At 39.2% G+C, this 24,093-nt stretch overlaps 1 long non-coding RNA gene across 1 annotated transcript; it reads right to left on the bottom strand.

The window, feature by feature from the left end:
• Nucleotides 1–18,525: 18,525 nt before the first annotated feature.
• On the bottom strand, nt 18,526–21,904 carry LOC104098371 (uncharacterized). The gene is made up of 4 exons (XR_011412342.1): nt 21,411–21,904; nt 19,166–20,243; nt 18,997–19,074; nt 18,526–18,794 (listed from the first exon to the last, which is right to left on the bottom strand). It is a non-coding gene; the product is annotated as an uncharacterized lncRNA (long non-coding RNA).
• Between the last annotated feature and the right edge of the window lie 2,189 nt (nt 21,905–24,093).

Below are 24,093 nucleotides of genomic sequence, written 5' to 3'. Positions count from 1 at the left end.
GGAAGAAGCCAAACCATCTATTGAACATCAAAGGAGACTCAATGAGGCTATGCAATAAGTTGTAAAAAAGGAGATTATCAAGTGGTTTGATGCCGGGGTTATCTACCCCATTTTCGATAGTTAGTGGACCTCTCCGATGCAATGTGTCCCAAAGAAGGGGGGCATGATGGTGGTCACCAATGACAAGAATGAGTTGATTCCCACAAGAACGGTGACCGGGTGGAGAGTGTGTATGGACTATCACAAGCTCAACAAAGTCACAAGGAAAGATCATTTTTCACTTCCCTTCCTTGACCAAATTTTTGATAGGGTGGCCAGCCGTGCTTTCTGCTATTTTCTAGATGGATATTCGGGCTATAACCAAATCCTTATTGCTCTAGAAGATCAAGAGAAAATAACTTTTACATGTCCCTATGGTACTTTTACATTCAAGCGGATGCTATTTGGTTTATGTAATGCACCAGCAACTTTTCAAAAGTGTATGATTGCTATCTTCACGGACATGGTGGAGGACTATCTTGAAATTTTCATGTATGACTTCTCGGTAGTTGGGGATTCCTTTTATGATTTCTTGGAAAATTTGGATAAAGTATTGGCAAGATGTGAAGAAACAAATTTGGTGCTAAATTGGGAGAAACGTCATTTCATGGTCGAGGAAGGTATTATCCTTGGCCAAAAGATCTCAAAGAATGGCATTGAATTCGACAAGGCAAAGATTGAGGTGATTTCTAAATTTCCACCTCCAACTTCAGTGAAAGGCGTGCGGAGTTTCTTAGGCCACGCGGGGTTTTACCGAAGTTTCATCAAGGATTTTTCTAAAGTGGTGAACCCGTTGTGCAAGCTTTTAGAGAAAGATGCTAAGTTTTGCTTCAATGAAGATTGCATGAGAGCCTTTTAATTGTTAAAGTTCAAGTTGACAACCACTCCCATTATCACCGCTCCTAATTGGTGTATCCCTTTTGAGCTCATGTATGATGCTAGTGACGTAGCGGTTGGAGCTATTTTGGGGCAACGCATCAACAAGATTTTTTATCCGGTCTACTATGCTAGTAAGACCATGAATGGTGCCCAAGTCAACTACATCATTACGGAGAAAGATCTCATTGCCATTGTATTTGCAATTGAGACGTTTCGCTCGCACTTGATGGGTGCGAAAGTTATTGTCCACACGGATCATGCGGCACTTCGTTATCTTATGAGCAAGAAAGATTCCAAAGCTCGGTTGGTGAGATGGGTGATTTTGTTGCAAGAGTTTGATATTGACATCCAAGATCGAAGAGGGAGTGAAAATCAAGTGGCGGACCACTTATCTCGTTTGGAGGAGGAAGGGAGGCTGCATGATGGCCTTGAAATCAATGACTCCTTCCCCGATAAGCAACTCTTGGCTATTTCAATGAAGGAGGTACCATGGTTCGCGGATCTAGCAAACTTTCTTGTGTGTGGAGTTATCCCGGATAAGTTCTCTTCAAATCAAATAAAGAAGCTCAAACAAGATTGTCAAGATTATTATTGGGATGAGCCATACCTTTTTTGGATTTGTACAGATGGGGTCATTAGAAGATATGTACCGGAAGAAGAGCAAAGTGATATTCTTGGGGATTGTCATTCTTCGCCATATGGTGGTCACCATGGTAGAGCAAAAACAACGGCCAAAGTGCTAAGTTGCGGTTTCTATTGGCCCATTCTTTACAAGGATGCAAGTGATTTAGTGAAAAGATATAATGAATGTCAACGGGCCGGTGGAATCTCTAAGAAGAATGTGATGCCTCTCACCACTATTTTGGAGATTGATATCTTTGATGTGTGGGGTATTGGCATGGGTCCTTTTGTGAGTTCTTGTGGAAACACCTACATCTTGGTCGCGGTTGATTATGTATCTAAATGGGTTGAGGCCATTGCTCTACCCAACAACAAAGCGAGGAGTGTGGTGGCGTTCTTGAAGAAGAATATTTTAACAAGGCTTGGTACTCTGCGGGATATCATAAGCGATGGGGGTCGCATTTTTGCAACAAGGCTTTTGACACTTTACTTAGCAAATATGGTGTTACTCATAAAGTTACGACTCCATATCATCCACAAGCTAAAGGTCAAGTGGAAGTCTCCAGCCAGGAGATAAATTGTATCTTGTCCAAAATAGTGAATGCTAATCGGACAGATTAGTTAAAGAAGATAGATGATGCATTATGGGCTTATCGGAATGCTTTCAAAACTCATATCGGAATGTCTCCATACCGATTGGTGTTCAGCAAAGCTTGTCATTTTTCGGTGAAACTTGAGCACAAAGCCATGTGGGCTCTAAAGAAGTTAAATCTTGATTGGGATGTAGCTACTAACTTGGGGGTTGCACAGTTGAATGGATTGGATGAGTTATGGTACCATGCTTATGCAAGTTCGTCCTTGTATAAAGAAAAGATGAAATATCTTCATGACAAATACATTTGGAATAAAGAGTTCAGGGTGGGTGATCTTGTATTGTTTTTCAACTCACGGTTGAGGATGTTTCCCAGAAAGCTAAAGTCTAAATGGAGTGGTCCCTTTGAAATTGAGGTTGTGACACCTTTTGGTGCATTGGACTTGAAGAACAAAAACAATGAGGTATTCCGAGTCAATGGTCACCGGGTGAAGAACTATTTGGGAAAAGTTGGTGATGGCCACGTTGTGGCGGTGATTCATTTCAAATAATGGTAATCTGCGTCGTGCCGCGACATTAAATCGGGCGCTTCTTGGGAGGCAACCCATGTTTCCCTTATCTTTTGTTCTTTTGTAGTTAGGTGTTATTTTTGTACTAACTGGATTTGAAATGTGTTGTAGGGATGAGTGTGCTTTACAGGAATTGTGCCAAAATATTTGGTTAACTATGAAAAGAATTGCGGACCGTAATTCTATTGTGCAGACCGCACAATAATGGTTGTTGCAGCAAAAGATGCTCTACGGCCGCACAATTTCATTTTGGACCGCACAAATTGAAGGTGGAAAGTGACAACTCTCTGATGTTGGTCCGTCAGAAAAATGGCCAATATGCGGCCGCAACGCAAATTGTGCGGTCCATAACAAAATTTGCGGCCGCACACCAAATTCTACGGACCGCTAAACAAAAGGGAAACTGGACCCCCAGGTAATAGAGTGCAGTCCGCAATAGGAATTTTTCGGCCGCACTCACTCCCACTTCCCTTGAATAAAACCGACAAGTATAAATAGAGGGCTTAGGGCTACTGTTACCCTTTTCCCTCTCTAAGCTCACAACTTGCACAAATTTGAAATTTCTTCTTGAATCATCTGCCCACACGCCTAGAAACTGTGATCACTCATCTCTTGCACTCATTCACATCTGGTATGCTTCATAATCTTGTCAATTTCTTTTAATTTCTAGATTTTTAGTAGAAATTTAGACCATTTGTTTGTTGATTCTATTTGAACAACCATGTGGGGTAAATATGTAGTGGGTAGACTGGAAAATGCTCTTGGGGAATGGATGAATAGATTGCCATGCTTAGATGTTGTTTCCATGTCAAAATTGTGCAAAACAATTGCAAGCCCTAGGTAAAAATGATTGTCTATTCGTAATTGGTTGAAATCTGCGGCCGCACAAGAAATTGTATGGTCCGCAGAAGCTAAGTCTAGGGTACTTTAGTAAGGCATGGTTCTGCGGCTGCAATGAAAAATGTGCGGACTGCAGAAATCCCATTGTGGCCGCAGAACAACCTATTTCCTGTGATCATCAGAGAGTTGTCAAATTGGTGACTCTCATGTGTGGCCGTAAGACAATTTGTGCGGCCCGTAGAAAACATGTTGCAGCCGCAAAAGAGCCATATCTCTGTTATCAGAGAGTTGACATATTGGTGGTATCTGAGTTACGGCCGCAATGAGAAATGTATGGACCACAATACAATTCTGCGACCGTAAATAAGAATTCTACGGACCGCAAATACCTACCATGCATCCATGTTTCAACTGTGTTCCTCACTGTATCTTCTGGTGTATCCTTACATTCATTGTATGTCTGAACTTGAATCGCATCTAACAATCGCCTTTGCTTGGTATAGAAAATGGTTCTATCTAGTGGCAGAGGCGACACTTCAAAAGGAAGGGATGACCCTTCTCTGGGACAAGGGAAGAGACCCTTACCTAGTGCCCACCAGCTTGAAATAAAAAAGAAAACAGTAGCCGGTAGAGGAAGAGGCACAGACCTTTCTGAGACCAGTTCTTATGCCCCATCTAGGGAAGCATCAGAGGGAAACTTAGCCTCTGTACATGAGCAGCAGGCTACCCAGTCAAGGCCGCTAGAGAGGTATCAACTTATGGATGAGTCATCCACATCTCATAGCACTTCCGAGGGCTCGGAAAGTGCTAGTCATGCTTCTGAGCCATCTACTACACCTGCCCCTGAGGCACCAAAGACATCGGTGTAGGACATCCCCGATTATGGTAGAGGAAGGGATGCTACTGTTACCGACCTCAAGAGGTCGAAGAAGAAAGAGGTGTGGGAGGACCGGTTTGTCTGTTTGGCTGTCTTCACCAGTTTCCATGAATGGTGGCCAGTGAGGTCGCTCACTCTTTAGAGACAGTTTCAGTTGAAAGATCTTGAGAGGTATAACCTTGTAGTATTGAGACAGTTTCGAGAACGCAAATGGTTGATGTGGTTTACCCAGAGCGTGGTGGATGTGAAGGAATACCTTGTCCTGGAATTCTATGCCAATATGGCGCATATCAAGAAAGGGACAAAGGTGACTAAAGTGAGGAACCTCAAGGTGTGATTTGATCAGCACACATTAAACACTTACTCTTGAGTTTTGATGATGTCGAGCCCACAAAGTACTTAGAGAAATGTGCACTTGGGGATGCAGCTTGTCCTTAGCTAGCTGAGATTTTAGCAGCTCCTGGGCCACCACCACCATGTATCACAACAGGGGTTTCTATTCACATGAGTACACTGAGCTTTGAGGCAAAGGGGTGGCAGACCTGTGTATGCAGCCGACTAGACCCGTGCCAGAATGAGACATATCTTCCTATCCCGTGGGCAGTTCTAGTGGCTTCCATCATGGCCGGGTACCCCATCAATGTGGGAGCCATAATGTCGGCAAATATCTTTATAGTCGCTCGGCAAGCTGGCACATCTTACCTGTATCCCAAAACCATTACAGAGTTTCCCACAGATGCAAGGGTAGAGCCGAGGGACTTTGATACAAAGGTGCGAGCGAAGAAGTTGTTCTCATGGTACTCATTGATGGATGCACACAACCCTAAGAGAAAGGGTCATCCATCTACCACCACATGCCAGTATGATGAGCCATCGGTGGTAGTTGCAGAGGCAGTTTATATTCCATCCACTTCGGCCGAGCCTTCATTGAGTATCACAGCTATGCCTCCACCACCATCCTCAGTTTCTACAGCACTCCCTGTCATAGGTTCCACCTCGGCTTTGAAGCCGGTGCCATTCCTACTGCTCCACTCTCTATGTTACGAGTCTCCCAGACATTGGCGAACCTCAACAACTAGATGCAAACAACCACTGCAAAGTTGTATGACTTATACAGTATTATTGCAGAAAAGTTCTCTATGTCGGTACCTCAGATGCCCCCATAAGTGGAAGGCACTCTGAAAAAGTTGCTAGAAAACCAGAACACTGTCATGGCTACATTGGTACAACATGGTTCAGTGATCAAAGAGCTGGGAAAAGAAGTTAAGAAAATGAGAAAGTCCTAGGCCTCCAAGAAGTTAGTGGACAAGCTCCGGAGACAGGTTACCAAGCTTGCTGCAGCCGGAGATATTCCATTTGATATGTTGATTGACCCACACCATCTAGGCCCAGATCCTACAGTACCAGCTGGCCAGTCTGAGGAGCCAGACCTTGCTGCTGACACTGCCGAGGCAGTGCGTTAGATATTCACCAACCTAGTCACTCCCAGAGTTGAGGATGATGAGATCCAGTTGGATGAGACTGAGGTCAGTGACGTTGTTGTGGACACAGAGATGGCCAAGGAGGCATAGGTAGTTTTCTTCACTCTTACCCTTTCTTTACTCTTATTTTGTTAAGCATTAGGGACAATGCTTATTTTTATTCAGGAGGGTAGAGTTTATTTGATTATATTTGATGATTATGAGACAATTGGTTTGTAATAACTTGAGATTATTTTTCTTCTTTTTCCTTATTCTGTATATATTCTCTCTTCTTCTCTCATGATGTATATATCTTCTCCTTCTCCCCCATTGTGTATATTCGTTAGGCTTTTAATAATTTTTGCTTTGTAGCTTCTTTGTGTTTGTCATCTTATTAGTTAGTGTTTCAGTGAGTAGCTTCTTTTTGAATTAATTGCTTCTTCTTGATTTAGTATCGTCTTTTTATGTTTTAGTAGACAATAAGCCTTTGGTTTTCTTAATGCCACGGTTCTTTCCAAATGTAGTTTTTGTGTGAACCGGGTGACTCTTCCTAATGATGGATGGCGTGACAACCTTCTTAAGGGACTGAGTCTGTTTTTATGTTTAGGTAATAATAGTAGCAGTAATGAATAAAAAGACCTAATTAAGTCATGCTCGAAGAGTCAAATATGCTTCACTTAGTATCAACACACTTAACTACGTGCTTATGGTTAGAAATAAGGTTTTTGAAAGAATTAGCTCTAGTTAGTGACTTTGTGACTCTTGTGTTGACTTAGGCAACCATCGAGTGGTTTAATCGAACAATAGTAATTTTCAATCTTGAATGTGGTCGTTGTGGGCCCTCGACTCCTTCCTCTTTAACAATCCAGTTGCGTGAGGGGTGAGATGCTTTGTTACTAGTCTAAGTGCCCGTGCGAAAGGTCTAGAACTTGCCCGAATATGTTTCAAGGCAAAATCCTAAGTTTTGCTTGGCTTGAGAAGTGATTGTAGGTTGTCCTTGGCCCGTTTGAATTTTCTTTTTCCTACCAATGATGTAATCCCTAGTCAACCTCTTTGAGCCTTTAGCCTTTCTCATTTGAAAACCATGTTATAAGCCTTTACCCGTTCTATTGTGACCCTCTCTTGGCACCCAAGCTTTTCCTAACACTCAGGTGAAACAAATGGCTAAAAACGTAAGTTTGGGGGAGAGATGAGGAAAGTGAAAAAAGGTATCAAGGCCCAAAAAGAGAAAAATAAATGATGCGAAGAAAAGGCAAAGAAAAGGAAAGAACAAAAAAAAAGTGCAACAAAAATGAATAAGTAGAAGAGTTGAAGGGATTCAAACAAAGTCAATGAGCCCACACATGGAGAAATATGAGCGTAACGATAAAGAAAGAGTGATGTTAAGTCTCTCTAGTCCCCCAAGGAAAAGAAAATGCCTCAAAGAATTGGCAAGGTATGAGCCGAAAATAAAATGATGGAGCGCTTAAGGAAAGGTGTAACCACTCAATCATATATTATCCAACTCTAACCCAAAAGCCTTCATTACATCTTGAAAGAAGTCCTGCCTTATTTCAAGCTGAATAATCTTACATTAGTGGCAATTTACATGAGGGGCGAGCCTATGATACTTGAAGCTTTACTTGCGACATTCTCTTGAGAGAGATGAGTGAACCTTTCATAAGCCTTTGGATTGAGTGCTAAAATTCTTAAGTGAGCTATGCAAACGGAGAGTCGAGGAGGAGGAGTTTGGGATCCACAATGACCTACATGAGAAAGCGAGCTTCTTTGATGAATAAAGTCAACTCTTGATGCTCAAATGTCACATTAGAAATATATGTGCATAAATGTTCAACTTGTCGCCTTGTTGATAATACATATGTAGTGTGGGTAATTGTTGGTCCCAACTGATGTGTAAATGACTCACCTTTGAGTGGCTGAAATGACCCTCAACTTGTGGAGGTGGAAACTATTTTGTTTGCTTGAGGACAAGCAAAGACTTAAGTTTGGGGGAGTTGATAAGTGGAGATTTTCACTACTTATTAGCGCCTTTTAGCTTTTGTTTTAGTCTAAAAGCAATATATTGTGTTCCTGAAACTAATGAAATGTGCAACATTGTAGGAATGTTGGAAGTTGGACTCCCGAGATGAAATCCGACTCAAAAAAGAATAGGTTAAACACAAGGTGATAAAAGGCACATAACCTTACAAAGTGTGGTCCAAGTTCTGGGTCCCTCAAAATTGCGAACCGCACAAGAATTGTGCGGTTGCAAAAGAAGTGCCTTGCGGCCGCAAACATAAAAGTGCGGACCGCAGAAGACTAGGTTGTGGCCGCAGTGCAAAATCTGCGGACCGCAGAAATGTTGTCTCGCGGCCGCAGAATCCCAGCTCCTGCAAGATGAAGAATTCTGCTGAACGCACATGGAATTGTACGACCGCAGAACCTCCCAAGGGGAATTTTTGTCCGAAATTTCCAGCCTTGTATAAATAGATGAGTTTCACAAAATTAGGTCAAGTTTTGACATCAGCAAGTCCTGTAGTCGTTTTTCTTTGCCTCTTTTGGAAGTTTTCTAAATGTTGGTGTATTTTACTATAGGTTTTATCATTTTAACTTTACATTATGAGTTTAATTAGTATTTCTTCTTCTCTTTATTTAATTTCAAGCATGAGTAGCTAGATTTTTACTAGGGTTGTGACCCAATCCTAGTGTGTTCACCTTATAGGTAATTTAAAAAGTGTTTGTTTATGATTGAGTGTTTATTATTTAGCCTAGTTCATGCTTTAATTCGTGGAATTGATGGTTAAAAATATTAGTTCATGCCTATTTGACTTCGTCTCTACTTGAGAAAGAGAAACTTAGTCTGGAAAAACTTGGCTAACAAAGAGTTGGGTCAATCGAGAGATTAATTAACCCAATTAAAGGGTTTAACCTAGAGATAGTAATAACCCGATTTGAGCTTTTATCAATTGCATTGTGTGATACCCATTTGGTCTTGAGAAAGCCAAATTGGACAAAACCATTCTCTGACTGAGAGGTATTGAGTGGGTAATTGAGAGTTGATAGCTATAATATATCCTGATCAACAAAACAAACATTAAGGTTTTTATCCTATTAGGCAAACACCTTGTAATGGTCACATCCTTAGGCTTTTACCAGTTTGAAAAAACATCAAAAACAATTATCTTAGTCTTATTTCTCTATTTTGCAATCTTTAGTTCTAAAATAGAAATAGAAACAAAACTCTTTCTTGTGGAAGTGCAAATTAAGATAATTTAATTTCACGTATTAGAATATATATACTCCTAACTCCCATATAGCTCCATGTGGATTGAATCCCGACTCTTCGTTGGGTTACTATAATTGCAATCGACTGTTTCATACCTTGTTTTAAGGTGTGCATTTGAGAGCGGTTCAATAACCACTCATAAGCTGAGTTTGGACCCAAAGTTCTACCTGGTTAAGCAGAAGAGGAGGCCACAGTCTGAGATCAAACATGCATTCATCAAGGATGAGGTATCCAAACTTCTGAAAATAGGATCCATCCGGCCAGTTAAATACCCAGACTGGTTAGCTAACGTAGTGGTAGTACCTAAAAAAGGAAATAAGCTAAGAATGTGTGTAGATTACAAAGACCTAAACAAAGCATGCCCTAAATAATCTTTCCTTTTTCCTAACATCGATCGAATGATCGACTCAACGGCAGGACACGAGATACTCAGCTTTCTCGATGCCTACTCCAGGTACAACCAAATTCGGATGGACCCGGATGATCAAGAAAAGACTTCTTTCATCACTAAATTCGGCACCTACTATTATAACGTAATGCCATTTGGATTAAAGAATGCCGATGCCACCTACCAACGCCTAGTAAATCGGATATTCGAAGAAAAAATAGGAAAATCAATTGAAGTTTATATTAATGATATGTTGGTCAAGTCCCTGCGAGTAGAGGACCATTTGAAACATTTCCAGTAAACCTTCGCCATAATAAAGAAATACAACATGAAGCCAAACACATAGAAGTGCGCATTCGGGGTCGGATCGGGCAAATTCCTTGGGTTCATGGTATCCAATCGGGGAATCAAGACGAACCCCGACAAAATAAAGGCCATAAAGGACATCACCATGATGGACAATGTCAAGGTCGCTCAAAGACTGACTGGGCGTATAACCGCTTTGGGCCGATTCATCTCGAGGACCTCAGACAAAATCCATCTATTCTTCTCACTATTAAAGAAGAAGAATAACTTTTTCTGGACCCTGGAATGTCAACGAGCTTTGGAAGAACTCAAACAATACATGTTGAGTCCACCCATGTTGCACACTCCGAAGACAGACGAATAGTTGTACCTCTACTTGGCGGTTTTCGAGGTGGCAGTAAGTGGAGTCTTAGTCCGGGAGGAAGAAGGTACGTAATTTCCTATTTACTATGTCACTAGGACTCTAGGCAAGGCCGAATCAAGGTATCCTCAGCTGAAAAAATTGGCGCTCGCTTTGCTAAGCGCCTATAGGAAGTTAAAGCCGTACTTTTAATGCCACCTCATATGCGTTGTGACCTCTTACTCGCTAAGGAATATCATGCATGAGCCCGAGCTCTCGGGCCGGTTGCCCAAATGGGCCATGGAATTAGCGGGTACGATATCGAGTATCGAACCCGAACCGCCATAAAATCTTTCGTGGCCGACTTTATGCCGGCCTTAATACCCGAAGTCGAAATGGAAGTAGTGTTAACTTCGGGCACCATTTTGAAAATCTTGACCCTTTTCACGGATGTTGCCTCGAACGCGAAGGGCTCCAAGCTCGGTATCATATTAAAACCAGCTATGAGTAGTGTGATTAGGCAATCTATTAGAACTATGAAATTGACTAACAATGAGGCCGAGTATGAGGCCATGATTGCAGGTCTAGAATTGGCTAAAAGCCTTGGGGCTGAGGAGATCGAAGCTAAGTGTGACTCCCTCCTCATGGTAAATCAACGTTAACAGAATGTTTGAAGTAAAAGAAGAATGGATGCGAAAGTACTTGGAAATATTACAGGTAACCCTACATCAATTTAGGGAATGGACCCTACAACATGTACCTCGAGATCAAAACAGTGAGGCCGATGCACTAGCTAACTTGGGGTCGTCGATCGATTCTGATGAATTTAGTTCGGGGACAGTAGTGCAACTAATGAACTCGATGATAGAAGAAGGACACACCAAAGTGAACTTAACGAGTTTAACTTGATATTTGAGAAACACATACATAGACTACTTGAAGATAGGAAAATTGCCTTTGGATACAAAAGAATCGAGAGCGGTGCGCACCAAAGCTGCCACATTTAGCTTGGTCGAAGGGGAATTGTTCAGGAGAACCCTCTTTGGCACACTAGCCAGATGCTTAGGACCCGTAGAGACCGAATACGGCTTGAGAGAAGTTCACGAAGGCACTTGTAGGAACCATTCGGGGGCAGAATCCTTAGTTCGGAAACTGACTAGGGCCGACTACTACTAGACCGAAATGGAGAAGTATGAAAAGGACTTCATACGGAAGTGTGACGAGTGCTAAAGACACACCCCGATGATCCATCAACCGGGAGAAATGCTCCACTCGATCCTGTCCCCATGGCCATTTATGAAGTGGGGAATGGACATCGTCGGTCCCCTACCATGGGCACCCGGTAAAGCTCAATTCATATTGTTCATGACCGATTATGTTTCCAAATGTGTTGAGGCACAAGCGTTCGAAAAGGTCCAAGAGAAATAAGTCATTGACTTCATCTGGGACCATATAATATGTCGATTTAGGATACCGGCCGAGATTGTTTGCGACAACAGAATTCATCGGTAGCAAGGTGATTAAGTTTTTCGAAGATCACAAGATCAAGAAGATACTATCAACACCTTATCATCCTAGTGGGAACAGGCAGGCGGAATCAACAAATAAGACTATACTTCAAAACCTTAAAAAGAGGTTAACCGGTTTGAAAGGCAAATGGAATGAGATCCTGCCCGAAGTCCTGTTGGCATACCGTACAACTTCGAAATTGAGCATCAGGGCCACCCCATTTTCTTTGGTCTACAGAGCCGAAGCCTTAATACTAGTCGAGGTGGGAGAACCGAGCCTCAGGTTCCAGTATGCAACCGAAGATCCAAACGGAGAGGCCATGATCACGAGCCTGAAACTATTGGACGGAAAGCGGAAGGTTGCTCTGGTCCAGTTGGCTGCCTAGAAGCAGCGAATAGAAAGGTATTACAACCAAAGAACCAGCCTTCGACACTTTCAAGTCGGGGAATTGGTGTTGATAAAAGTAACACTACACACCAGAAACCCGAACGAAAGGAAACTGGGCCCTAATTGGGAAGGACCACGCGGTTTTACTTTTGGGGCAGAGGGGTCCACACGGTTTTAATTTTTGGGGGAAGGGTCCATACGGTTTTAGCCTTTTTTTCCCCTCCCAAGCTCAATCCAACACAGATAAATACACACAAAAAGAGAAAAAAAAGGGGGATCTAGGGAAAGTGAGCGTCTTCTTCTCCTTCTTTGAGCAAAGCAGTCGCAATTCCTCCATTTTCCATCTGAAACACCCCAAAATCTCACCTAAAAATAACTACAAAAATATCTTTAGAAACAGCCACGAAAACCAGCTGAAAGCAGTCCAAAACATCACCAAAATCACTCAAAAAGCGGCTAAAAAATGCAGCCAAAAACCAGCTTCATCTCTAGTCCTTTTAACAAAAAGACAATAAAAAGCAGCTGCTTCATGTGACAAAGACGCATCAGCTGATGTTGTATTCTTCCTCTAAAAATGATCTCAAATCACATGTAAACCAACTGAAAATACAAACCCAATAGCTGGCTTCCATCTACGTTCGAGTTCGTCAATTCCGGTTCAAGGTTCTAATCGACAAGCTCATTTTAGAATTTTCAAAGCTCTATTTCCTATTGTACACGTTGGGAGAAACTATTCAATAGTAAAGGTCTATTTTAAATTCATCTCTTATTTATTAATTTACGTTGCGCTTCAGTGCTTTCAAATCTATTGCCATTGTTAGTTTTAGTAATCCCGTCACATGCCTTATAAAATTGATTAGTTTACTACCAAAGATCACTGTGTGTCGTTTTGTGTTGTTTCCTTTTTCGTTGCTTTAGGGATAGAATTTCCAAGATTTGTGGGGGGTGTTAATGGGTCATGGGAGTTTCAGACTTTGATTTTAGGATGACGATGTATTTGGGCTCAAAGGAATTAATTTTAATAAATGACACATGGGCTGAACAAGTTTAATTTGCCAGGCCCAATAATTTTAGTGACTAGATTAATAATTAGCTCATTCTCTCATCATAGATAAATGTCTCCTAATTTTAAATATGGAGTAGTAAGTTGTATACATCTCTAAGTGTGGATAATTTATATATGCTTAAATAGCTAAAATATTTCTTGACTTCCACATCAATTTCATATCCATAAATCATGACCTTACAATAATCTCAAATTAGTTTAAAAAAATAATTCAAGTGCGCTAGTTGTTTTAGGCGTGCTTTAAATAATTAAATATCATGCCTATAAGTACGGTTCCAGTGGCATATATGGGATATGTAACCCCAAATACAAGTGCACGTTCTTGACCAATCAACTTCGAATAGTAATAAATGTGTTATTGATTGTATACACGTATGCGTGACATGATTCTTGACACGCCAAATAAAGTGAGTACACGTACGCGTGAATTATTTCAAGTTAATTTTCATAGTCTAATAAAGCAATAAAAGCGGACATAGGTAAACACGAAAACCAATAAAATACAGTTTATACAAAAATAATATAAGCCAAATGTAGTCAATAAAGCAACTGTGCTAGAACCACAGGACTCGTGAAATACCTTACGCCTTCTCCCCGGTCAATAGAATTCCTTATCCAGACTTTGTTTTCACAGACCAATAATAATAGAGTCAAACCTTCCTTTGACTAGGGATTCAAATAAAAGGTGACTTGGGACATCCAAAAATCAATTCCAAGTGGCGACTCTATAAATAAAATAATTTCTACTCAAGTTTGTCACTTTAATTGAAAAAACTGTTTAACCCACAATAATTCATAAAACACATATTCTTATTGGGGTAAAAAAGGGTTGTGAAAGCTCTGGCGACTTTGCTGGTGATAACCAGAATTCGAGCTTGTATATGTTGACTTTTATTTGGCTTTATTAATTTTGTATATACTGTGATTTATTTGAGTCTAATGTGCTAATTGTCGCTTATTTACTGCTTTGATATTATTTGAACTGTACATATAAATTGTCTTCTCTCGCACCCCATCCGAGTCTTATGATAATTAATAGTGTTGTGTGTGCTGACCAGCTCCACAAATTTTTCTGTCTGAGATAAAGCCTGTGTGCAGACCTGCTTCTGGTAAAGGATTTAATCACACATGATTAGGCGAGGAGAACCACCAGTAAAGCCGGAACCGTTCTACGGCCGGTACGCTGATGCTCATCGGCTTGGATTGTCCGCCCGAGTAAGCCAGTCTAGATACCTTCTCTACTAGGATTAAAACCTATAAGAACAAACCTCATCCCGGATATCCCTAGTATGTTCGCTTTACTTGTACCGCGTGCATTTGGCTTAGAGAAACTCGGCACAGAGATCGGATCCGTATAAGACAGGTATCCTTTTTGAGACCATCATGTTCACTTATGTGCTACTTGCTACATCATTTGGAAGGCTTGCTTGCATTGTTGACTGGCTTTAGAATGAGCAGAATTATATAAAAAAAAATATTCTCCTAGTTTACTACAAATAATCTTTTACTTTATTAAGATTTTGTAGTAGTCTGATGTGAGGTGTAAAGATTAATTTTCATAAATCTCAAAAAGAGAAATAGTTGGTTTTACCGAACTACGCGGGTCGGATTCTCACCGGATATGAGATATGTAGGCAAATCTTATCGGTTCCGGCCTAATTTTCAAAAATTCAAAAATATTTTCCTTTATTTCCTTTTAGAAGTATTTTCTTAGAAAATCCCAAATAAAAAATTTAAAACCAAAAATATTTTCTTTCTTTTTAGAAGTTTTTCATTCGAAAAGAAAATCAAATCAAAATCCAAAAATATATATTATTTCTTCTTTAGAAGTCTTTCTCCGGAAAAAAAAAATCAAAATTTAAAAAAAAAATCTCTTTCTTCTTTAGAAGTCTTTCTTTTCAAAATTCTCAAAAAGAAAATCGAAATCCAAAAATATTTTCTTTCTTCTTTATAAGTTTTTCTTTCGGAAATTAAAAAAAAAGAAAAAAAAATCAAAATCCAAAAAAAGAGTTTGTTTATTTACTTTATTCCTAATCTTCCTGAACTACACAAAGATGTGATTCATGTCCCCACATGATACGGAGGCAATCCACATCAGGTTCGATTGAACTATTTTGAAAAAAAATTATTTATAATAATAAGGATCGACTGGATCTATTCTAACGAGTCACTTGTTTCTAATTGAGAACTAAGTTTAAGGTGGTCGGTTTGTGGTAAGCTGGAAACACAAGATCCAAGGGAAAAATGTCAATGACAATTGACATCAAAGCTGTTACAAGTGCTCGGGAGACTCAGGGTCAAAGGGTTCAACAAGAGTCTACTTCGGTTGAGGAAAATAGAATAATGAAATAGCAAACAGCTGAAATGTGTCGAGCATGGTTGATGGCCAAGAACCGCCTTGGTCAATTCATGTGTTCCCAAAGTTCACACATGTTTCGACTACTACCACTCAGATCTCATTATCTGATCCATTCTATCCACCTGGGGTCAGTCTTTATCCCAACTGTATGGATACGGTGGGTGTTTCTATTGTGCGCTCCCAAGGTGTGTCATTAAGAACCAATCATGCATCCACTGTTGTTAAGCCTCTCTACACCATCCTGCAGCCCACAGTGGTGTAGCGAAAAAATCATGAGTCACAATTTGCCATAAAACAAGAATAATACCACTCTCCTGAGTACTACTCGTTCCTATTTGATCTTCCTGCGGAGATTAAAAAGCCTGTCCAAAGATGGCACAAGAAGAAATAGCCCAAAAAATTAAAAGCTTGGAACAACGAATAAAAAACATACAAGGGTTGGCAGATCAAAAGAGTATTGCCTTCAAGGATCTATGTATATTTTCCGATGTCTGTTTACCACCTGGTTTTAAGACCCCCAAGTTTGAAAAGTATGACGAACATGGCGACCCCATAGCTCACCTGAAAAGGTATTGCAATCATATAAGAGGTGCGGAAGGAAATGAAGAATTACTAATGGCTTATTTCGGGGAGGGCCTTACAGGGGTATCCTTTGAATGGTTTACTGATCAAGACATATATCGCTGGCGAGTTTGGGATGACATGGCCCAGGCCTTTGTCAGACAATTCCAATACAACATCGACATCGCTCCATACCACAATTCCCTTTCAAACCTGAAGAAGAAACCAACTTAAAGTTTCAGAAATATGCCATTAAATGGAGAGAGCAAGCGGCTAGAGTTAAGCCACCCATGGATGATCACGAGTTAATCATTGTCTTCCTTCAGGCCCAAGATCCTGACTATTTTCAAAACATGATGTCCGCAATAGGCAGACCTTTTACGGAAGCAATCAAAATTGGGGAAATGATTGAGAATGGCCTCAAGACAGGCAGAATTATAAGTCAAGAAGTTCTCAAAGCCACAAATCAGGCTGTCTAGATTGGATTCGGTAATTTTGGTGACACGAATGAGAAGGATAAAGAGACCATGGTGGCATCAGGGTCGAGAAGAGGTCCTAGGGGGGACATCTCAAAAATGTGGGCAGCCTCATCAGACTTACTATGATTCCCCTGAGCACTGCTACCCACCTTAGAACCCACAATACTCTGTTGATCCACCTTAGCATGTCATCCATAATCCAGAGTCATATGCCCAGGCACCAAGACACCCCAGAAGGCGAGTATCAGCATCGCGAAATTCCCATTAGCCTCCATAAAATTTTCAAACATCCTATAACCCACATCCAAGGCAAGAATATAGAGGGGAGCAGAAGATGAAAGATAATTTTACACCAATAGGGAAGTCCTATACAAGCTTGTTTGAGAAATTAAAGCATTATGGCACGATTGCATCTATTCCTCCAAATTATGTGGATCCACGTGCAAAAAACTTTGACCTTTCTAAAAGGTGTGAATATCATTTCAATGCCCAGGGGTATAGTGTTGAAAGTTATCGGGATTTAAAAAGAGAAATAGAAAGGATGGTCCAGGAAAAACTAATTGTGGTCGAGGACATTGACACCATGAATATCATACATAATCCTTTACCTGCACATGTTGATGGACACTTTGTGGGGATGGTACGTGATGACGTTGAGTATGAGAATCCTCTCGAGACCTCTGGAAAGTCAGTTGTTATGAAATATCATATGTTGTCAGTCCTGAATCAGGCGGGTAATGCTGAAGATGAGTTGATCAAAGAGGTCGAGAACTTGCTGACTGAAGTTAATGAGATTGAAATTGGGGAAGGATTTGGTGATTCTGATGAGCAAGTTTATGGCTAATTGAGAAGTCATCCCTTCATCAATAGGAAGGAATCTCGGTAGCTTGTTTTGATTTTTTTTTTCTTTCTATTATCTGGGTTATTTCAGGGTTATGATCTAGATTTTATTAGTTTTGTTGAGTCAAACCCTTCTACCCCTATATTCTATCTTTAAGAGTCTTGCCTGTTTGTTATGTTGTTATTTTCATTATCTGGGTTATTTCAGGGTCATAACTCAGAGTTTAGTTTGTTTTTCTTGTTCTCAAACCTTTCCGTCCTTATTCAATGAACTACAATTTATTTGTTTGTGTCATTCTGTGCTTAGTTCTTTTCACGCTAGTTCTAGTGACATGACATGCATGCGGAATTTTTGGCCAGATCTTAGAAAATGGATTTAGTCTTGAATTTGATAAGTGAGAAAGAGACAGTTTTTAAGATGAATAAAGACATGAAACATTTGAAAAATAAACATGAGTCAAGTTTACATGGAACCAAAGCAATCATGCTCAAGAAAGTTAAGGATCTCTACCTTTTGAATCGTTGAGAAGATCGGGCTTAAGGATGATCAGATGGGTTGTAGTCTGTTTAGCACTAAGAGATAGAAAGTGTTTTTCAAAAGAGGGTGTATTCCAGACAACTTGAAATGGATCGGTTTAGTGGCAAAATGCATCTTCTACATCAAGATAAAATCCAAGAAAAAGTCACCCAAATTGACAAGGGTCATTCATTGTGAGGAAAGTATTGCTCATACAGCTTTATACTGAAAAAAGACCCAGAAAGCAACATATCAATCAATGTCAAGATTGTGAAGGGCTAACAGGATTAGCATTCTCGAGGCTAGAAGGCCCTTTTTCTGCTATCCAAATACTTTACACCCTTTGTTACCCTTTTTGAGCCTATGCTATTTTCTTTAACCACCCTCTTTTTAAATCAAGTTTAGAGTTAAAAGTCAAAAAAAAATAAAAATAAAAATAAAAATAAAAAGAACAGTCCATACTCCCAAAGTACAAACCGGGGCAACTCTTAAAAAGTTCAAGTGAAAAAAAAAAAAAAGAACAGTCAAAGTCCATGCCCCAAGAAAATAGAAGTTAGGGCAATTTGTTTTGAAAACAAAAAAATGAGATAAAGAAACAGAAAGAAAGATGAAACAAATTAGTTAGGTCAGATGTTTGAACTACGTTTGACCTGATTCCTTTAAAAATGGATACGTAGGCAGTCTTACACGGTTCGGTCTAACCAAATAAAAGTAAAAAAAAAACACCAAAAAATATTTCAGTATCTAAAACTGGAGCATGAGTTTGTTTTAGTTTTTTGAAAGTGTCGATCCCATGAGTTGTAAAGTGTATGACCCCATCATTGAGTCTTTTGAACTTTCATGCCATCCTTTTTTCTAACCATATCCAAAAACCTTCCAAATAAAGATCTCCCGATATGCCTTCAAGAATGCCAAGAGAAACATGCAATGAGTAACAGTTATCACACGACATAGAACATTGTCAAGTGGCTCACACAAGAGAGCAAAAGAAAAAGAAAAATAAAAGAAAAAAATGAAAGAGTATTACTAGTGAAAACCCTTGCACGCACTGTAAGACGACGATAATTAGAGATAAATAAATAAGAGACTTGTAGGTAAAAACCTCTCGGGGCACCACTAGTCGAAAGTGAGTCGTGAAACTGATGCAAAGAATACACACAAACAAACCCGACTTCAAAATCTGAAGGAATAACGAAAGGAATGATTAGATCAGTTTGATAGATCAGGCCGGTGAGTCCAAAATGTATGTCATGATCATTAAGGCTAGTTACCTCATTCAAAAAAACCCTCTTCCATCTTTCCTTCCTGATTAGGAAATTTCTTGTTAATATTGTTTCTTTACATCATGATATCATTTGCTTTGAGTCAGTCCCTGTTAAAACAAGCAAGAAAAGATTTCAAAATCTACTACGAGTTTTTTAGTTGCACAAAATAAATTTTGCCAGCACACTCAGTTGTTACAGTCAACATACCTTGAGGATTCATGCAAAGGCTCCCCACCAAAAGACTATTATCGGTCTACTTGGCTAAAGCAAGCAACGATAACCTCAAGGTTAATTATAGATTCTCTGTAGTACCGAACAAGGACTATGAAGAGTGCACATCATGCAAAAGGTACTTACCAGTTGTGATTCTCTCTGACAGAAAAATTGCTCCAAAAGCAAATGCAATTCAAGATATCAAAAAAGGTTATCCAAGAAAAGAAATCTCTTTCTGAGATAAGGCTGATTGAGCCACAAAACACAAATGGCACTGGGAGCGAAACAATCAACGTTGATACAGAAAGTAAAGGTCCCTTGTAAGCAACAACATAGTCTCCAGCAGTGCAGACAACTACCAATACAATCGGTCTTCCAAAGGTTGAATGATCACAAAGCCAAGCTACCCAAGACTCAAGGCCACAAACCGACCACTACTTTTAAAATAAATTTTCTTTGTTTAAAACAGGAACAAAGCAGTGCAAGGAAAGTGGTTCAAAAAAAAAAAAGAGAAGAGAAGAGCCGACAAAGGAAAGTGTCACGACCCCAAATTCCCTCTATAGGATGTCGTGATGGCACCTAGTCTCTAAGACTAGGTAAGCCTATCAATGCAGAAATAACAATAGAAATCTAAAATAAATGAACTGCAATTCAAATAATTACAACTCTCAAAACCCGATAGAAATAAGTCACAAGCTTCTATTAATTTATCCTCAATGTATATATATATATTAGGGTCTAAGAAAAATAAGGAAGCAACATAATAATGATAGAAGGGGACTCCGAAGTCTGCGGACGCTGGCAGATATACCTCGAAGTCTCTGTACACAGGTAGCTCACTGATGTCTAGACTGGTAGAATTTACCTGGATCTGCACAAAAAGATATGCAGAAGTGTGGTATGAGTACACCATAGCGGTACCTAGTAAGTGCCAAGCCTAACATCGGTAGAATAGTGACGAGGTCAGATCAGGCCTTACTGGAATAATAAAAGACAAGGTGAAATATTTAACAATATAATAAAAATAAAATTACAATGGAAATGAATCAAGTAAGTAGTATGTCACCAATTAACTACGCAAAATAATGGCAAATAAGACCTCGTGGAAACAAAACAGAATTCTTTTCAACTTTAAGAAAATCACAACAATAATCAAAGGCAAATGCGGCCATAAATCGATATCAACAAGGGCACTCCCGAGGTACCGCCTCGTAGTCCCAAATCATAAAAAATTCACAATATCTCATTTTCTTATATCATCGCGGGAGCCTTCACATTTAATTTTAAAGAAAAATATTTTTTCCGAAATAGCATCCCGCGTTTTAGCTACCCTTATCATACCGCATGACTTCTAGTAGTTACCTACTAGCCACGCGTATCAAGCCACCCTTATTTCACCGCATGCATTTCAACACCCAGACCTTATACCACCGCATGTGTATCAATATCACAATATATCACAATTTGTACCTCAAGTGCCCAAATATTTCAACTTGCCAAAATAAATCAATAACAATATTTTTTTCACAATAAAGAGCTCACGGCTCATGCCAAAATAAATCAACAACAATATTTTCCATAATAAAGAGCTCACGGCTCTATCACAATGAGTACGAAAATTTCACAAAATATTCTGCAAAAAAAATAATATTTTACAAATTTAACACCTTGTCTAAATATCAAATTTTAAATGTAAAATACTTCATTTTAATAATATTTAAATTAAGAAATCCATCCTTCAAGTAATGCACAGAACAAAAGAAAACAGAGTTTCAACTAAACAGTTAAAACACTTAATAGGAACAGGTCAGGCAAATTTAAAATACAAAAATATATTAATGATGATGAATATAACAGAATAATATAATTTAATTAATTTGCAACAGTGCTCTACACAATTTAAAGATATAATCTTTCACATTTAGCCCGTGTACACACTCGTCACCTCGTGTACACGACTTTCAACACATTACAATTATCACATCAATACCAATCTTAGGGGGAATTTCCCCCACACAAGGTTAGACAAGTTATTTACCTCAAGTCAAGCTCAATTAGTCAATAAGAATGTCTTTCCCTCGATTTTCCGACTCCGATCGATTCGAATCTTAGGTTCCGGATCTAGAAGATTGACATTAACTAGGTGATCAATCCAGCTTGAACATAAAGCATCATCATCGTTAATTAGCTGATCAGCCCATTCCTGCCAATCAGGTCTCTTAGTCTGGTCATCAGATGCCATGACAACTGGAAGTTTTTCGACTTGGCCATTCTGAACAGGAACATTCGTAGGAAAATCAGTTAAGTCATGATATGCATCTTTGCTCCAGGAATTATTTTTGTTTCTCATGGGGTAATTATCCAATGATGCCGAACATAGACTTGAAAGTGAAGATTGGCAGGTTGTTGCAGAAACTTCACTTGAAATAAATGGATAGCTACGTGGCCTACTTTCTTGAGAAGAGGTCGGAGAAAAGTGAATATCTTTGTGAGGTCTAGAAGTGGAAGACAAGAGATGCCCTATTGTTCCACTGTTAGATGCTGATGGTATTGCCCGTGAGGAAATGTGAGGTTTATAGATTGCTCCTTTTCTGTGAGCACATGCAAAGAATCTGGCAATTTCAGATACTTCTCTTTCTGTAAGGACCCGATTTGTCGTTTTAAGAATTTACGCTCCGTTCAGTGATTCAAGGTCTCGATCAGTTTCGCAATATGTATTATGACCCGCGGGTGTAGTCGGGTTTGATTTACTGAACATTCAGAATTAAATTAAAAGAATAATCCTTAATTTGAAGCTTAAATGGAAAGAGTTGACCGGAGAGTTGACTTTTGAGTAAACGACTCCGGAATAGAATTTTAATGATTTCAATAGCTGCATATGGTGATTTTGGACTTAGGAACGTGTTTGGAAAATTATTTGGAGGTCCGTAGTAGAATTAAGCTTGAAATGCCGAAAATTGAATTTTTGGGAAGTTTGACCGGAGAGTTGACTTTTGAGCAAACAACCCCGGAATAGAATTTCGAGGATGGAAATAGCTTCGTATGATGATTTCGGACTTAGGCATATATTCGGATTTGGATTTGAAAGTCCGTAAGACAATTCGACACATTTTAGCAAAAGTTGAAAAATATAAGATTTTGGATAAGTCCGACCGAAGGGTGAATTTTTGATAACGAGGTCGGATTTCGATTTCAGAAATGGGAATAACTCCATTAAGTCAATTATGACTTGTGTGCAAAATTTGAAGTCATTCATGATTGATTTGATACATTTCGGCCCAAAATATATAAGTTGGAAAATTTGAAAACTTATAATTCGATTTGATGCGCGATTCGTAATTTTGGCGTTGTTTGACATGGTTTGAAGCGTCGACTAAGTTCGTATTGTATTTTTGGACGTGTTGGTATATTTGGTTGAGGTTTCGAGGGCCTCGGGTTGATTTCGGAAGGTTAACGGATCAATTCGGACATAAAGATAAGCTGCTGGAATTTTCTGGGCAGCAACATGAACAGTGATTCGCAGAAGCATGAACAGTGATTCGTAGATGCGTGAACAGTACAGCGGGTGCGTGAACAGTACCGTAGGTGCGTGAACAGTAACCGTAGGTACGAATCTGGGCAGAATGTTAAGAACCAAAAATTGGTCATTTTGCCATTTTCGTTTTTGGATTTTTGGAGCTCGGATTTGGGCGATTCTAGAGGGATTTTTCACAAGCTTGGTTGGGATAAGTGTTCTATATCCTAAAGTGTTTATATTTTATGAATCCATGATTATATTCATCATTTAATTCGAATTTAAATGGAAAAAATCAAGATTTTTGTAAAATCTTCCAAAAACGAAAATTTAAGATTTGGAAGTTGAGTTGTTATCGGAATTTGATAAAATTGGTATGGTTGAACTCGTATCGGAATGGGTGTTCGGATTTCATGAAAATTATGTCAGGTTCCGAGGGGCAGGCCCCGCGTTGACTTTTTGGAATAAATTTTTAAGTCGACGCATTATTATCCGTAATTATTTCCGATGATTTTTAATGAAGTTATACAATTAATTTGGTTAGATTTGAGCGGTCCGGAGGTCAATTCAAGCAAGAAGATGATTTTGGAATATCAGCATAACTTCAAAAAGGTAAGTGTCTTGCTTAACCTCGAGTGGGGGAATTTTTCCTTAGGCATTGAGTCTTATGTGTAATTTGTGTAATTGAAAATCATGTACACGAGGTGACGAGTACGTACTTGGTTTATATGTACAAATTTTATTGAGTTAAAGTCTTGAACATATTGTGTAGTAAATTGGATAATTGTTGGCATATATTTAATCATATATTTGTCGTACCTAAATCCTTGTTGTTGAATCTGTTGTTTTATGACAATTTGATGTGGTTGTTATTTGATTATTTATGAAATTCTGTGAATTTGCTGGTTTGATAATTATTGGAATTTAATTTTATTTTGGATTCTTCCCTCTGCAATTAATTAATTAATTAAACTTAAGAAGAGGTGATTATATAATTATTAAATAATTTGGAGTTAATGAAGGCTTTGCTTTATGTAGAGTAATTTATATCTCTATTAATTGTTTTGGGGTGTTATATACATTGTGTGGAGCCTTGGGCTATTTATTATGAAATTAATTGATTTTGTTATATCTTTGGAATTTGGTTGTGGCCATTGGGCAGATTATGATATGAATTGATTTTTGTCATGTTGTAGTGATCATTTTC

This window comes from Nicotiana tomentosiformis, chromosome 11, assembly GCF_000390325.3.
Source record: "Nicotiana tomentosiformis chromosome 11, ASM39032v3, whole genome shotgun sequence".
Lineage (NCBI taxonomy): Eukaryota > Viridiplantae > Streptophyta > Magnoliopsida > Solanales > Solanaceae > Nicotiana > Nicotiana tomentosiformis.
The sequence above is the reverse complement of the archived record's forward strand: the minus strand, read 5'-3'. Positions and strand labels throughout refer to the sequence as shown.